The following is a 12,828-nucleotide window of genomic DNA, read 5'->3' on the forward strand; positions in this document are numbered from 1 at the left end:
TCAGGTTGAGATCAGATCTTCCTTAACACCAATACATCAATAGTAAATTTGATCTTGTAACTATACTAGGTCTACAACGGAATAATAAAAGAGTAAAACTTAAATGAAACAAAAAACAAATGAAAAGATCAAAAAATTATGAAAACGAAATACGACAATATTCCCTGTCCTTCTCCCCAGCGTGAGGAAACCACTTTAATCACTGTGAGACACATACAAAAATGTCTGAATGTCACACAGAATGAACGGCACCCCATAATTTAGGAAATTATACCAGAATTCAATCATACTACACCTATGTGGTATAATGAGACACAAGGTGGGAAAGGACTATCTCTGGATTCTGATTTTACTAAGTGACCAACCATCCAAGATGGACCCCTAATGAAGTACTAGGAAATGGGGACCCTGGATACCTCGATGTGTGTAGGATAACACCCTCAGACAGTCAGTGTAAATAATCAAATCCTTTTATCACATTGAGTCCAGATACAGATCATTAAATGTCAGTAAGGATCCCTCGCTATTACAGTGGCAGAGGTCAACAAAGCTCACAGCTGGTGTTTCTGTAGTGTAGTGGTTATCACATTCACCTAACACGCGAAAGGTCCCTGGTTCAAAACCGGGCAGAAACAAGCATTAGATTTCCTTTTATATAGGACATGTGAGATGTAAAATTGATATAACATCTTGTAAATAGTTGTATCAATGGGAACTTTTAATGTCATTACAACACCATCTACCTATCCACCTTCATATATGATTTAACAATCATTTCCATACGCCTCCTGTATATCTTAGCAATAGCTCCTGTCGGGCACCTAACCTCTCTATGTCTTTCAGGAACAAGTCACAGGGATGATGTCAATGAGGTTTCAGGGAGACATAGAAAGGGGATGCGACCATTGCATCCCAGCTTCTTTATTGAATGGTGTGCGGAAGCCATTTTTCTGCCAGGAACCATTCATCATTGTTCTTGGTCATGACACAGGCATCTGTGACTTGCCGTAACTCCCTGCCTAAAATTGAACAAGACATTACCGTTATATCCTGTAGCGGGATGGGGTTAATTTTATTAGTTAACCATAGAGCAGCAGCAAAACATAACTATGAATTAGAAAACATCTTCTTATAAATTAGTTAATAGTGAAGATAGAATTGAAGAACATTGTTCAACGTTATGTGCATACAGTGAAGCGGCCTCGTTAGCACAGTAGGTAGCGCGTCAGTCTCATAATCAACACTTCCTCACCACTGTCTTTCTATGTTGTCAAACCAGCCATATTGCTATGAGACGACTTAGAGGTTGCACTGACAGCCAAAGGCTCTAATGAGTGGGCAAGAACTGATTCATATGGCTATTTCCCTCCTAGTCACTCAATGGGAGTGCTGTGTTCAAAATGTGTAAGTGTCTGTGCACTTCCGCATATAGTGATGGGAGATAGCTAGTTGACTGTAGTGTCAACTATGGGTGTTCAGGTTGAGATCAGATCTTCCTTAACACCAATACATCAATAGTAAATTTGATCTTGTAACTATACTAGGTCTACAACGGAATAATAAAAGAGTAAAACTTAAATGAAACAAAAAACAAATGAAAAGATCAAAAAATTATGAAAACGAAATACGACAATATTCCCTGTCCTTCTCCCCAGCGTGAGGAAACCACTTTAATCACTGTGAGACACATACAAAAATTTCTGAATGCCACACAGAATGAACGGCACCCCATAATTTAGGAAATTATACCAGAATTCAATCATACTACACCTATGTGGTATAATGAGACACAAGGTGGGAAAGGACTATCTCTGGATTCTGATTTTACTAAGTGACCAACCATCCAAGATGGACCCCTAATGAAGTACTAGGAAATGGGGACCCTGGATACCTCGATGTGTGTAGGATAACAAACTCAGACAGTCAGTGTAAATAATCAAATCCTTTTATCAATTTGAGTCCAGATTCAGATCATTAAATATCAGTAAGGATCCCTCTTTATTACAGTGGCAGAGGTCAACAAAGCTCACAGCTGTTGTTTCTGTAGTGTAGTGGTTATCACATTCGCCTAACATGCGAAAGGTCCCCAGTTCGAAACCAGGCAGAAACAAGCGTTAGATCTCCTTTTATATAGGACATGTGAGATGTAAAATTGATATAACATCTTGTAAATAGTTGTATCAACAGGAACTTTTAATGTCATTGCAACACCATCTACCTATACACCTTCATATATGATTTAACAATCATTTCCATACGCCTCCTGTATATCTTAGCAATAGCTCCTGTCGGGCACCTAACCTCTCTATGTCTTTCAGGAACAAGTCACAGGGATGATGTCAATGAGGTTTCAGGCAGACATAGAAAGGGGATGCGACCATTGCATCCCAGCTTCTTTATTGAATGGTGTGCGGAAGCCATTTATCTGCCAGGAACCACTCATCATTGTTCTTGGTCATGACACAGGGATCTGTGACTTGCCGTAACTCCCTGCCTAAAATTGAACAAGACATTACCGTTACATCCTGTAGCGGGAAGCGGTTAATTTTATTAGTTAACCATAGAGCAGCAGCAAAACATAACTATGAATTACAAAACAACTTCTTATAAATTAGTTAATAGTGAAGATAGAATTGAAAAACATTGTTCAACGTTATGTGCATACAGTGAAGCGGCCTCGTTAGCACAGTAGGTAGCACGTCAGTCTCATAATCAACACTTCCTCACCACTGTCTTTCTATGTTGTCAAACCAGCCATATTGCTATGAGACGACTTAGAGGTTGCACTGACAGCCAAAGGCTCCAATGAGTGGGCAAGAACTGATTCATATGGCTATTTCCCTCCTAGTCACTCAATGGGAGTGCTGTGTTAAAAATGTGTAAGTGTCTGTGCTCTTCCACATATAGTGATGGGAAATAGCTAGTTGACTGTAGTGTCAACTATGGGTGTTCAGGTTGAGATCAGATCTTCCTTAACACCAATACATCAATAGTAAATTTGATCTTGTAACTATACTAGGTCTACAACGGAATAATAAAAGAGTAAAACTTAAATGAAACAAAAAACAAATGAAAAGATCAAAAAATTATGAAAACGAAATACGACAATATTTCCTGTCCTTCTCCCCAGCGTGAGGAAACCACTTTAATCACTGTGAGACACATACAAAAATGTGTAAATGTCACACAGAATGAACGGCACCCCATAATTTACAAAATTATACCAGAATTAAATCATACTACACCTATGTAGTATAATGAGACACAAGGTGGGAAAGGACTATCTCTGGATTCTGATTTTACTAAGTGACCAACCGTCCAAGATGGACCCCTAATGAAGTACTAGGAAATGGGGACCCTGGATACCTCGATGTGTGTAGGATAACACCCTCAGACAGTCAGTGTAAATAATCAAATCCTTTTATCAATTTGAGTCCAGATACAGATCATTAAATGTCAGTAAGGATCCCTCTCTATTACAGTGGCAAAGGTCAACAAAGCTCATAGCTGGTGTTTCTGTAGTGTAGTGGTTCTCAAATTCACATAACACACGAAAGGTCCCCAGTTCGAAACCAGGCAGAAACAAGCATTAGATCTCCTTTTATATAGGACATGTGAGATGTAAAATTGATATAACATCTTGTAAATAGTTGTATCAACAGGAACTTTTAATGTCATTGCAACACCATCTACCTATACACCTTCATATATGATTTAACAATCATTTCCATACGCCTCCTGTATATCTTAGCAATAGCTCCTGTCGAGCACCTAACCTCTCTATGTCTTTCAGGAACAAGTCACAGGGATGATGTCAATGAGGTTTCAGGGAGACATAGAAAGGGGATGCGACCATTGCATCCCAGCTTCTTTATTGAATGGTGTGCGGAAGCCATTTTTCTGCCAGGAACCATTCATCATTGTTCTTGGTCATGACACAGGGATCTGTGACTTGCCGTACCTCCCTGCCTAAAATTGAACAAGACATTACCGTTACATCCTGTAGCGGGAAGGGGTTAATTTTATTAGTTAACCATAGAGCAGCAGCAAAACATAACTATGAATTATAAAACATCTTCTTATAAATTAGTTAATAGTGAAGATAGAATTGAAGAACATTGTTCAACGTTATGTGCATACAGTGAAGCGGCCTCGTTAGCACAGTAGGTAGCGCGTCAGTCTCATAATCAACACTTCCTCACCACTGTCTTTCTATGTTGTCAAACCAGCCATATTGCTATGAGACGACTTAGAGGTTGCACTGACAGCCAAAGGCTCCAATGAGTGGGCAAGAACTGATTCATATGGCTATTTCCCTCCTAGTCACTCAATGGGAGTGCTGTGTTCAAAATGTGTAAGTGTCTGTGCACTTCCGCATATAGTGATGGGAGATAGCTAGTTGACTGTAGTGTCAACTATGGGTGTTCAGGTTGAGATCAGATCTTCCTTAACACCAATACATCAATAGTAAATTTGATCTTGTAACTATACTAGGTCTACAACGGAATAATAAAAGAGTAAAACTTAAATGAAACAAAAAACAAATGAAAAGATCAAAAAATTATGAAAACGAAATACGACAATATTCCCTGTCCTTCTCCCCAGCGTGAGGAAACCACTTTAATCACTGTGAGACACATCCAAAAATGTCTGAATGTCACACAGAATGAACGGCACCCCATAATTTAGGAAATTATACCAGAATTCAATCATACTACACCTATGTGGTATAATGAGACACAAGGTGGGAAAGGACTATCTCTGGATTCTGATTTTACTAAGTGACCAACCATCCAAGATGGACCCCTAATGAAGTACTAGGAAATGGGGACCCTGGATACTTCGATGTGTGTAGGATAACACCCTCAGACAGTCAGTGTAAATAATCAAATCCTTTTATCAATTTGAGTCCAGATACAGATCATTAAATGTCAGTAAGGATCCCTCTCTATTACAGTGGCAGAGGTCACCAAAGCTCACAGCTGGTGTTTCTGTAGTGTAGTGGTTATCACATTCGCCTAACACGCGAAAGGTCCCTGGTTCAAAACCGGGCAGAAACAATCATTAGATCTCCTTTTATATAGGACATGTGAGATGTAAAATTGATATAACATCTTGTAAATAGTTGTATCAACAGGAACTTTTAATGTCATTACAACACCATCTACCTATCCACCTTCATATATGATTTAACAATCATTTCCATACGCCTTCTGTATATCTTAGCAATAGCTCCTGTCGGGCACCTAACCTCTCTATGTCTTTCAGGAACAAGTCACAGGGATGATGTCAATGAGGTTTCAGGGAGACATAGAAAGGGGATGCGACCATTGCATCCCAGCTTCTTTATTGAATGGTGTGCGGAAGCCATTTATCTGCCAGGAACCACTCATAATTGTTCTTGGTCATGACACAGGGATCTGTGACTTGCCGTAACTCCCTGCCTAAAATTGAACAAGACATTACCGTTACATCCTGTAGCAGGAAGGGGTTAATTTTATTAGTTAACCATAGAGCAGCAGCAAAACATAAATATGAATTAGAAAACATCTTCTTATAAATTAGTTAATAGTGAAGATAGAATTGAAGAACATTGTTCAACGTTATGTGCATACAGTGAAGCGGCCTCGTTAGCACAGTAGGTAGCGCGTCAGTCTCATAATCAACACTTCCTCACCACTGTCTTTCTATGTTGTCAAACCAGCCATATTGCTAAGAGATGACGTAGAGGTTGCACTGACAGCCAAAGGCTCCAATGAGTGGGCAAGAACTGATTCATATGGCTATTTCCCTCCTAGTCACTCAATGGGAGTGCTGTGTTCAAAATGTGTAAGTGTCTGTGCACTTCCGCATATAGTGATGGGAGATAGCTAGTTGACTGTAGTGTCAACTATGGGTGTTCAGGTTGAGATCAGATCTTCCTTAACACCAATACATCAATAGTAAATTTGATCTTGTAACTATACTAGGTCTACAACAGAAAAATAAAAGAGTAAAACTTAAATGAAACAAAAAACAAATGAAAAGATCAAAAAATTATGAAAACGAAATACGACAATATTCCCTGTCCTTCTCCCCAGCGTGAGGAAACCACTTTAATCACTGTGAGACACATACAAAAATGTCTGAATGTCACACAGAATGAACGGCACCCCATAATTTAGGAAATTATACCAGAATTCAATCATACTACACCTATGTGGTATAATGAGACACAAGGTGGGAAAGGACTATCTCTGGATTCTGATTTTACTAAGTGACCAAACATCCAAGATGGACCCCTAATGAAGTACTAGGAAATGGGGACCCTGGATACTTCGATGTGTGTATGATAACACCCTCAGACAGTCAGTGTAAATAATCAAATCCTTTTATCAATTTGAGTCCAGATACAGATCATTAAATGTCAGTAAGGATCCCTCTCTATTACAGTGGCAGAGGTCAACAAAGCTCACAGCTGGTGTTTCTGTAGTGTAGTGGTTATCACATTCGCCTAAAATGCGAAAGGTCCCCGGTTTAAAACCGGGCAGAAACAAGCATTAGATCTCCTTTTATATAGGACATGTGAGATGTAAAATTGATATAACATCTTGTAAATAGTTGTATCAACAGGAACTTTTAATGTCATTGCAACACCATCTACCTATCCACCTTCATATATGATTTAACAATCATTTCCATACGCCTCCTGTATATCTTAGCAATAGCTCCTGTCGGGCACCTAACCTCTCTATGTCTTTCAGGAACAAGTCACAGGGATGATGTCAATGAGGTTTCAGGGAGACATAGAAAGGGGATGCGACCATTGCATCCCAGCTTCTTTATTGAATGGTGTGCGGAAGCCATTTATCTGCCAGGAACCACTCATCATTGTTCTTGGTCATGACACAGGGATCTGTGACTTGCCGTAACTCCCTGCCTAAAATTGAACAAGACATTACCGTTACATCCTGTAGCAGGAAGGGGTTAATTTTATTAGTTAACCATAGAGCAGCAGCAAAACATAAATATGAATTAGAAAACATCTTCTTATAAATTAGTTAATAGTGAAGATAGAATTGAAGAACATTGTTCAACGTTATGTGCATACAGTGAAGCGGCCTCGTTAGCACAGTAGGTAGCGCGTCAGTCTCATAATCAACACTTCCTCACCACTGTCTTTCTATGTTGTCAAACCAGCCATATTGCTAAGAGACGACGTAGAGGTTGCACTGACAGCCAAAGGCTCCAATGAGTGGGCAAGAACTGATTCATATGGCTATTTCCCTCCTAGTCACTCAATGGGAGTGCTGTGTTCAAAATGTGTAAGTGTCTGTGCACTTCCGCATATAGTGATGGGAGATAGCTAGTTGACTGTAGTGTCAACTATGGGTGTTCAGGTTGAGATCAGATCTTCCTTAACACTAATACATCAATAGTAAATTTGATCTTGTAACTATACTAGGTCTACAACGGAATAATAAAAGAGTAAAACTTAAATGAAACAAAAAACAAATGAAAAGATCAAAAAATTATGAAAACGAAATACGACAATATTCCCTGTCCTTCTCCCCAGCGTGAGGAAACCACTTTAATCACTGTGAGACACATACAAAAATGTCTGAATGTCACACAGAATGAACGGCACCCCATAATTTAGGAAATTATACCAGAATTCAATCATACTACACCTATGTGGTATAATGAGACACAAGGTGGGAAAGGACTATCTCTGGATTCTGATTTTACTAAGTGACCAACCATCCAAGATGGACCCCTAATGAAGTACTAGGAAATGGGGACCCTGGATACTTCGATGTGTGTAGGATAACACCCTCAGACAGTCAGTGTAAATAATCAAATCCTTTTATCAATTTGAGTCCAGATACAGATCATTAAATGTCAGTAAGGATCCCTCTCTATTACAGTGGCAGAGGTCAACAAAGCTCACAGCTGGTGTTTCTGTAGTGTAGTGGTTATCACATTCGCCTAAAATGCGAAAGGTCCCCGGTTTAAAACCGGGCAGAAACAAGCATTAGATCTCCTTTTATATAGGACATGTGAGATGTAAAATTGATATAACATCTTGTAAATAGTTGTATCAACAGGAACTTTTAATGTCATTGCAACACCATCTACCTATCCACCTTCATATATGATTTAACAATCATTTCCACACGCCTCCTGTATATCTTAGCAATAGCTCCTGTCGGGCACCTAACCTCTCTATGTCTTTCAGGAACAAGTCACAGGGATGATGTCAATGAGGTTTCAGGGAGACATAGAAAGGGGATGTGACCATTGCATCCCAGCTTCTTTATTGAATGGTGTGCGGAAGCCATTTATCTGCCAGGAACCACTCATCATTGTTCTTGGTCATGACACAGGGATCTGTGGCTTGCCGTAACTCCCTGCCTAAAATTGAACAAGACATTACCGTTACATCCTGTAGCGGGAAGGGGTTAATTTTATTAGTTAACCATAGAGCAGCAGCAAAACATAACTATGAATTACAAAACATCTTCTTATAAATTAGTTAATAGTGAAGATAGAATTGAAGAACATTGTTCAATGTTATGTGCATACAGTGAAGCGGCCTCGTTAGCACAGTAGGTAGCGCGTCAGTCTCATAATCAACACTTCCTCACCACTGTCTTTCTATGTTGTCAAACCAGCCATATTGCTATGAGACGACTTAGAGGTTGCACTGACAGCCAAAGGCTCCAATGAGTGGGCAAGAACTGATTCATATGGCTATTTCCCTCCTAGTCACTCAATGGGAGTGCTGTGTTCAAAATGTGTAAGTGTCTGTGCACTTCCGCATATAGTGATGGGAGATAGCTAGTTGACTGTAGTGTCAATTATGGGTGTTCAGGTTGAGATCAGATCTTCCTTAACACCAATACATCAATAGTAAATTTGATCTTGTAACTATACTAGGTTTACAACGGAATAATAAAAGAGTAAAACTTAAATGAAACAAAAAACAAATGAAAAGATCAAGAAATTATGAAAACGAAATACGACAATATTCCCTGTCCTTCTCCCCAGCGTGAGGAAACCACTTTAATCACTGTGAGACACATACAAAAATGTCTGAATGTCACACAGAATGAACGGCACCCCATAATTTAGGAAATTATACCAGAATTCAATCATACTACACCTATGTGGTATAATGAGACACAAGGTGGGAAAGGACTATCTCTGGATTCTGATTTTACTAAGTGACCAACCATCCAAGATGGACCCCTAATGAAGTACTAGGAAATGGGGACCCTGGATACCTCGATGTGTGTAGGATAACACCCTCAGACAGTCAGTGTAAATAATCAAATCCTTTTATCAATTTGAGTCCAGATACAGATCATTAAATGTCAGTAAGGATCCCTCTCTATTACAGTGGCAGAGGTCAACAAAGCTCACAGCTAGTGTTTCTGTAGTGTAGTGGTTATCACATTCGCCTAACACGCGAAAGGTCCCAGTTTCGAAACCGGCCAGAAACAAGCGCTGGATCTCATTTTATATAGGACATGTAAGATGTAAGATTGATCTAACATCTTGTAAATAGTTGTATCAATAGGAACTTTTAATGTCATTGCAACACCATCTACCTATCCACCTTCATATATGATTTAACAATCATTTCCATACGCCTCCTGTATATATTAGCAATAGCTCCTGTCGGGCACCTAACCTCTCTATGTCTTTCAGGAACAAGTCACAGGGATGATGTCAATGAGGTTTCAGGGAGACATAGAAAGGGGATGCGACCATTGCATCCCAGCTTCTTTATTGAATGGTGTGCGGAAGCCATTTATCTGCCAGGAACCACTCATCATTGTTCTTGGTCATGACACAGGGATCTGTGACTTGCCGTAACTCCCTGCCTAAAATTGAACAAGACATTACCGTTACATCCTGTAGCGGGAAGGGGTTAATTTTATTAGTTAACCATAGAGCAGCAGCAAAACATAACTATGAATTACAAAACATCTTCTTATAAATTAGTTAATAGTGAAGATAGAATTGAAGAACATTGTTCAATGTTATGTGCATACAGTGAAGCGGCCTCGTTAGCACAGTAGGTAGCGCGTCAGTCTCATAGTCAACACCTCCTCACCACTGTCTTTCTATGTTGTCAAACCAGCCATATTGCTATGAGACCACTTAGAGGTTGCACTGACAGCCAAAGGCTCCAATGAGTGGGCAAGAACTGATTCATATGGCTATTTCCTTTCTAGTCACTCAATGGGAGTGCTGTGTTCAAAATGTGTAAGTGTCTGTGCACTTCCGCATATAGTGATGGGAGATAGCTAGTTGACTGTAGTGTCAACTATGGGTGTTCAGGTTGAGATCAGATCTTCCTTAACACCAATACATCAATAGTAAATTTGATCTTGTAACTATACTAGGTTTACAACGGAATAATAAAAGAGTAAAACTTAAATGAAACAAAAAACAAATGAAAAGATCAAGAAATTATGAAAACGAAATACGACAATATTCCCTGTCCTTCTCCCCAGCGTGAGGAAACCACTTTAATCACTGTGAGACACATACAAAAATGTCTGAATGTCACACAGAATGAACGGCACCCCATAATTTAGGAAATTATACCAGAATTCAATCATACTACACCTATGTGGTATAATGAGACACAAGGTGGGAAAGGACTATCTCTGGATTCTGATTTTACTAAGTGACCAACCATCCAAGATGGACCCCTAATAAAGTACTAGGAAATGGGGACCCTGGATACCTTAATGTGTGTAGGATAACACCCTCAGACAGTCAGTGTAAATAATCAAATCCTTTTATCAATTTGAGTCCAGATACAGATCATTAAATGTCAGTAAGGATCCCTCTCTATTACAGTGGCAGAGGTCATCAAAGTTCACAGCTGGTGTTTCTGTAGTGTAGTGATTATCACATTCGCCTAACACGCGAAAGGTCCCCGGTTCAAAACCGGGCAGAAACACGTGTTAGATTTCCTTTTATATAGGACATGTGAACTGTAAAATTGATATAACATCTTGTAAATAGTTGTATCAACAGGAACTTTTAATGTCATTGCAACACCATCTACCTATCCACCTTCATATATGATTTAACAATCATTTCCATACGCCTCCTGTATATCTTAGCAATAGCTCCTGTCGGGCACCTAACCTCTCTATGTCTTTCAGGAACAAGTCACAGGGATGATGTCAATGAAGTTTCAGGGAGACATAGAAAGGGGATGCGACCATTGCATCCCAGCTTCTTTGTTGAATGGTGTGCGGAAGCCATTTATCTGCCAGGAACCACTCATCATTGTTCTTGGTCATGACACAGGGATCTGTGACTTGCCGTAACTCCCTGCCTAAAATTGAACAAGACATTACCGTTACATCCTGTAGTGGGAAGGGGTTAATTTTATTAGTTAACCATAGAGCAGCAGCAAAACATAACTATGAATAACAAAACATCTTCTTATAAATTAGTTATTAGTGAAGATAGAATTGAAGAACATTGTTAAACGTTATGTGCATACAGTGCAGCGGCCTCGTTAGCACAGTAGGTAGCGCGTCAGTCTCATAATCAACACTTCCTCACCACTGTCTTTCTATGTTATCAAACCAGCCATATTGCTATGAGACGACTTAGAGGTTGCACTGACAGCCAAAGGCTCCAATGAGTGGGCAAGAATTGATTCATATGGCTATTTCCCTCCTAGTCACTCAATGGGAGTGCTGTGTTCAAAATGTGTAAGTGTCTGTGCACTTCTGCATATAGTGATGGGAGATAGCTAGTTGACTGTAGTGTCAACTATGGGTGTTCAGGTTGAGATCAGATCTTCCTTAACACCAATACATCAATAGTAAATTTGATCTTGTAACTATACTAGGTTTACAACGGAATAATAAAAGAGTAAAACTTAAATGAAACAAAAAACAAATGAAAAGATCAAGAAATTGTGAAAACGAAATACGACAATATTCCCTGTCCTTCTCCCCAACGTGAGGAAACCACTTTAATCACTGTGAGACACATACAAAAATGTCTGAATGTCACACAGAATGAACGGCACCCCATAATTTAGGAAATTATACCAGAATTCAATCATACTACACATATGTGGTATAATGAGACACAAGGTGGGAAAGGACTATCTCTGGATTCTGATTTTACTAAGTGACCAACCATCCAAGATGGACCCCTAATGAAGTACTAGGAAATGGGGACCCTGGATACCTCGATGTGTGTAGGATAACACCCTCAGACAGTCAGTGTAAATAATCAAATCCTTTTATCAATTTGAGTCCAGATACAGATCATTAAATGTCAGTAAGGATCCCTCTCTATTACAGTGGCAGAGGTCACCAAAGCTCACAGCTGGTGTTTCTGTAGTGTAGTGGTTATCACATTCGCCTAACACGCGAAAGGTCCCAGTTTCAAAACCGGGCAGAAACAAGCGCTAGATCTCATTTTATATAGGACATGTGAGATGTAAGATTGATATAACATCTTGTAAATAGTTGTATCAACAGGAACTTTTAATGTCATTGCAACACCATCTACCTATCCACCTTCATATATGATTTAACAATCATTTCCATACGCCTCCTGTATATCTTAGCAATAGCTCCTGTCGGGCACCTAACCTCTCTATGTCTTTCAGGAACAAGTCACAGGGATGATGTCAATGAGGTTTCAGGGAGACATAGAAAGGGGATGCGACCATTGCATCCCAGCTTCTTTATTGAATGGTGTGCGGAAGCCATTTATCTGCCAGGAACCACTCATCATTGTTCTTGGTCATGACACAGGGATCTGTGACTTGCCGTAACTCCCTGCCTAAAATTG

At 39.6% G+C, this 12,828-nt stretch overlaps 5 non-coding genes across 5 annotated transcripts; all 5 read left to right on the top strand.

Annotated features, from left to right (window-relative positions):
* Positions 1-562: 562 nt before the first annotated feature.
* Positions 563-635, top strand: TRNAV-AAC (transfer RNA valine (anticodon AAC)). Its single transcript has one exon. It is a non-coding gene; the product is annotated as a tRNA-Val (tRNA).
* Positions 636-4,987: 4,352 nt separating this feature from the next.
* TRNAV-AAC (transfer RNA valine (anticodon AAC)) lies at positions 4,988-5,060 on the top strand. The gene has a single exon. It is a non-coding gene; the product is annotated as a tRNA-Val (tRNA).
* Positions 5,061-6,462: 1,402 nt separating this feature from the next.
* TRNAF-AAA (transfer RNA phenylalanine (anticodon AAA)) lies at positions 6,463-6,535 on the top strand. The gene has a single exon. It is a non-coding gene; the product is annotated as a tRNA-Phe (tRNA).
* Positions 6,536-7,937: 1,402 nt separating this feature from the next.
* Positions 7,938-8,010, top strand: TRNAF-AAA (transfer RNA phenylalanine (anticodon AAA)). The gene has a single exon. It is a non-coding gene; the product is annotated as a tRNA-Phe (tRNA).
* Positions 8,011-10,887: 2,877 nt separating this feature from the next.
* On the top strand, positions 10,888-10,960 carry TRNAV-AAC (transfer RNA valine (anticodon AAC)). The gene has a single exon. It is a non-coding gene; the product is annotated as a tRNA-Val (tRNA).
* Positions 10,961-12,828: the final 1,868 nt, after the last annotated feature.

This window comes from Mixophyes fleayi (genome assembly GCF_038048845.1).
Source record: "Mixophyes fleayi isolate aMixFle1 chromosome 4 unlocalized genomic scaffold, aMixFle1.hap1 SUPER_4_unloc_5, whole genome shotgun sequence".
Classification (NCBI taxonomy): Eukaryota; Metazoa; Chordata; class Amphibia; order Anura; family Limnodynastidae; genus Mixophyes; species Mixophyes fleayi.